We start from the raw sequence: 5065 nt of genomic DNA, 5'->3' as shown, positions 1-5065 counted from the left end.
AATAATATTGTTAGAACATTATTTCTCCTAAAAGGTAGGATAACATTCTCTAAGAACACTCTAAAAATGTTTTGTGATGATGACCTTCTATAAATGTTTAATCATAACATTTTTAGAACATTATCCCTTTATTCTTATAAAGTTTTTAGCAGGAAGTTTTATTTTTATTCTTAGAACGTTCTTCTAAAAGTTAGGATAACATTCTCTAAAAATACTCTTAAAAATACTACTTAACATTCTTATAAATTTTTTAGTGGGAAGTTTTATTTTTGTTCCCAAAATGTTCTCTTAAACATAAAAAATGCTTAGCTATAACATTGTTAAACCATACAATTTTATTAATCTCTAAAATAAAACAAAAATCTAACAGGTTTATGAATGGCATTCACATAAATTATTAGAAGTTCTGCGTACAGTAGATGCCCAACATTAAATGAAGAACTCAGTAAAGTCCAATGTGCAATCACACGTCTTGACTGCTGTTTGCTCAGAGCGCTCATCATCAGTCTTTGGTTGTCTTGGTTCTTGCAGAAAAAGAATAAAGTCATCTGCATTAATAGGTGTTCTACTGTTCTTCTCCTCTTTTTCAGCTGCTATCCCAGTTAGCAGAATTGAGCTCCATTCTCTGTGTGCATGGTAGAGTTTTTCCTCATAGCCTATAAAAGAAGATCATGCAACAGTGTAAACAAAAATAATACAAATACATATTACATATTAAGATCACAAGCAATATTGACTTTGAAAACTTTCAAAATTAGCCAGCCTAATTATTAATCAGAAATTAATTAGATTAGTTTATTTAAAAGTATAAATATGATACCTTATGAGTATCTATTTTGTTTCTGTAATTTAAAACATATACTTTATCCATTATATACATGTTAAAGGGATACTCCACTTTTTTTGGAAATAGGCTCATTTTATAACTCCCCCAGAGTTAAACAGTTGAGTTTTACCGTTTTCTAATCCATTCAGCCGAGTTTCTGATATTTAGAAGAATGTCAGTAACCAGACAGTTTCTGGTCTCATTGACTTCCATAGTATATATTTTTTCCTACTATGGAAGTCAATGAGACCAGAAACTGTCTGGTTACTGATATTCTTCCAAATATCAGAAACTCGGCTGAATGGATTCGAAACCGGTAAAACTCAACTGTTTAACTCTGGGGGAGTTGTAAAATGAGCCTATTTCCAAAAAAAGTGGAGTATCCCTTTAATAACACAACTAGAGGCTAAATTATTTTAACAAACTACAAACTTGGCTTGAGAAGTGTGAACCTCGAACTCAGGTAGCCTTGAGCACAGCTGCAGCATGTCACAGCACTGCCCACGATGCTTTTGCTCTGATGTAACAGCTCATTTTCATCAGTTATATTGTCTATGGATTGTTACATTTCTTACAGATTTCTGCTTGTTTTAAATCAGATACAGATAAAGTAGTACTGCATTTGAGATAGAACAATTTCTAGTGTGATTTAATCATACCTGTGAATCGTCTCTTTGCTATTAGCTAAGCTGTAAGTTTTAGTTACTTCAAAAGCAGAAAGAAAAATATGCTATAACTTCTGTTTCTTATTGAGAAATCACAGGACAGTGTTGACACTAACTTTTTGTGCTCCAGTAGGTTTCTGTGTGCGCACAATCTGCATGTTAAATGTGAGCTACTGTCTGTGCATATGAAAGCTTGTTTCCGCCATGGAATACAATTTTTAAAAAAGGTAATTGCGAATCACAATTCAAACTTTTTTTTCTCAGAAGTGCGAGATATAAACTCGCAATTGGCCGTTTGAAAGTCAGAATCACAGGATAAATTAGTAAAACCTGAGAAAAAAAAGCAATTCTGGCTTATTTTTTTTTTTGCTGTCGTTTCTATATGAGAACATTAATGCACTTCATCAACACAGCCGCTCTGAGAGTCACTTCAGCAGCATTTTAGCTTCATTTGAGAAAAACTATCACCATATCATAAAACACAGAGAAACTCAAAGGTCTACACGGCAATCCGTCAAATAAAAGTTTGGTTTAACCTTTGAAGAATGTTTTGCTTAAATCATTACATTTTAAATAATTGGTTATAGCAATTTAATTAAACCATTCAAATGGAATCAAGAAAACAAAAAAAAAAATTACTTTTGGGAGATGCGAGAGCGAAGTAGTCCAGTGATAATTAACAGGCAGCCATGGTTAATGCAATTTGCAAAGACCCGCCCCCTTTAGTTACTGTTGCTATGTCCAACAAGCCATGGCGCTCTCACGCCACACATCATGTTGTCACGCAATGAAAAATACATTGCGGATCACAGAAAAAACGCTGAAACGTTTAAACGCAGAGACAAGACAGAGCAGGTTACTTTTGATATGAAAGTTGAAACAAAGTCTCAACGTTTAATTTGTGTAATTGTTTTAGAAAAAAATATTTTTGGTAAAATAAAAATGTAGAAAATACCGTTGTATGCAATACTATGCGTTGTTGGTGGGGGCAAAACTGCAAGTTGCTTGCGTCCGACGTGTTGACTATAAAAGGCTCTTGTCGGTGCATGACATAGGAGTAGCATAAGCTTTGACGGCTCTCGCGGTTCAAACAAACAGGGCTAGGCAATAAATTCAAGCTCCTCCCACATTTCTCTTTATATGATTCTCTTTAATGATAATTTTTCTAAAAATCTCTGTGGAAAGAAAGTCAGATATAAATCTGGGACAGATATAAATCTGGCACGAGGGAGAAAAAAATAGATCATTTTTATTTTGGAGTGCATTGTGCGTTTAAAATTGACTACGGTTTTATAAAATGCAGTGGATACTTACTAGTGATGGACTTGTTTCTCTGTTGGTGCCTGTTCTGCTCCGTAAACATTGGTCCAATGCTTGATCTTAAGAAAATGTAAAAAGTGTGTTAATGTGTGTTAACAGACTATTGATCTGGGTGACATAGGACCATTTTTTATGTTTTCCTTAAGTGATAAATCTGGAGAACCCTTACTAACATTAACCATGGTTTTGCTACACTAACTAAATGGTAATAAATTATTGTAATCAATCCACCATAAAAATATTGTTTCTACACTTTACTATAATAAAAACCATGGTTAATGTTAATTTAGCAAAGGACCCTGGGAACATGTCCTAAAAAGAACAGCTCATCCAAAAAATAGACTCTCTATCGTTATTTACCGGTACTCCATGTTGTTCCAAAAACTGTATGAATTTATTTTGTATAACCTTAATTAAGATATCTTGAGAAATGACTTCACTGTTTTTTTGTTTTTTTTTCATAAAATGGGTTCCAATGTTGTTTAATTCCCAACATTCTTGTGTTTCAGAGAAGTAAGTCATACAGGTTTGAAAATAATTTCATTTTGAAAGGACATTTATGTTATGTATAAAGACACAATGTTCTCAGTTCCCTCATTGTAAAGCTCCTATGCTGAGGTTTATTTTATTTTATTTTTTCAAAATGTTGCAAGTAAAATGTTCTAATTGTGTTAACTTGTCACATTAGAAGAACGTTTTATGAAGAACATTCAACATCTCATCTCTCAATGATATCCTCAAAACATTTCCCTAACGTGACAGAGAGAATGTTCTTCTTTTGTTATCATGAAACATAGGGACAATGTTATATTGAGATCATTGTACAACTTTAACTTTAGCAACATTCCCAAAATATGCTCAAAATGTTGCAAGTAGAATGTTCTTCTTTTGTTATCATGAAACATTGGGAACATTTGTTTCCATAAAATGGGTTCCAATGTTGTTTTATTCCCAACATTCTTGTGTTTCACAGAAGTCATACAGGTTTGAAAATAATTTCATTTTGAAAGGACATTTATGTTTGGGTCAGCTAGGCCCATAAAACCTCATATCAAGAAGACAGGTACAATTTTGACTGGAGGGTTTGGACCAGTGTGCCTTTGAGCAGAGTTTACATGTTCTGCCTCTATTTCACGTGTATTTTACTATGACAATACTCACCGCAACTGAAGATCATGTGGCTGGATAATTTATTCCCAAAATTCCTGGATAATGGGAAACACACACATACAGCAATATTATTAGCTATTTGTATTTACTTACTAAAAGAGACATAAAAAGCTTGCAAATTTTTACTCACCAGCTCAAAAACATATTATGATGATGACTCATCATTTTGACGGTAACGTTAGGCCGATATCCCGCGATCATTCAAAAGCCTAGTTTTCATAGTGTGGTTCGAGTTCCTCTCTGTATAAAGACACAATGTTCTCAGTTCACTCATTGTAAAGCTCAGACTATGCTGAGGTTTATTTTTATTTATTTTTATCAAAAACTAACTTAGCTGACAATATTTAGCCTAACGTTACACATGCAGCCTGAAACATTGACATAATATCGATATTGCTCTAGTCGCATTTAAAATTAGCTTCTCAATTTAACACACTATATTTTGATGTAGCAGAATGTATTTTTATATAAAATAAAGTTATTTACCTTCCGCAGATTGCAATATGTCCGTTACACGTAGGCTACGTTGTTAAAATTCGTTGTCCATTTACATCCCGCAACTCGCTCAAAATAAAAATGTAACAGTACGATGCAAAATAATCCATGTTTTAAACAATGTAAAAGCCACAGAACCGAAGGAGGCTAGTAGTGAAGATCCTCCCGAGCAGCAGCAGCGCGCACACACACACACTCTCACTCTAACAGACGAATATTCAAACTTCAAACTTGACCAGTAAAAGGCGCGCATAGCTGCCATTGGCCAGATTCCTGGATGACAGTCTGAATAGCCAATCATGCTCAAAACAACTCGAAGAGACAGCCAATAATGTGGTAACATTGCAATTACAGGAAAAGATTACATGTTTTAAAAGAAAGAATATGAAAAAAATGTGCACGGCTATTTATTTAGTTGTATTTGTAAGCTGGCTGTTATATTTAATCAATTGGTTAAATGGTGTCTTCATTGCAGTGCATGATAAAAAATAAATAAACTTACAATAACATATAAATAATAATAATAAATTACACAAATAATATATACCATGTATAACAACATATATTTACCACTGCTCTGCCAAACAGC

At 33.5% G+C, this 5065-nt stretch overlaps 1 long non-coding RNA gene across 1 annotated transcript; it reads right to left on the bottom strand.

Annotated features, from left to right (window-relative positions):
- Positions 1 to 315: 315 nt before the first annotated feature.
- Positions 316 to 4676, bottom strand: LOC311294027. The gene is made up of 5 exons (XR_014628007.1): positions 4468 to 4676; positions 4112 to 4221; positions 3973 to 4016; positions 2806 to 2870; positions 316 to 656 (listed from the first exon to the last, which is right to left on the bottom strand). It is a non-coding gene; the product is annotated as an uncharacterized lncRNA (long non-coding RNA).
- Between the last annotated feature and the right edge of the window lie 389 nt (positions 4677 to 5065).

This window comes from Rutilus rutilus, assembly GCF_951802725.1.
Source record: "Rutilus rutilus genome assembly, chromosome: 7".
Lineage (NCBI taxonomy): Eukaryota > Metazoa > Chordata > Actinopteri > Cypriniformes > Leuciscidae > Rutilus > Rutilus rutilus.
The sequence above is the reverse complement of the archived record's forward strand: the minus strand, read 5'-3'. Positions and strand labels throughout refer to the sequence as shown.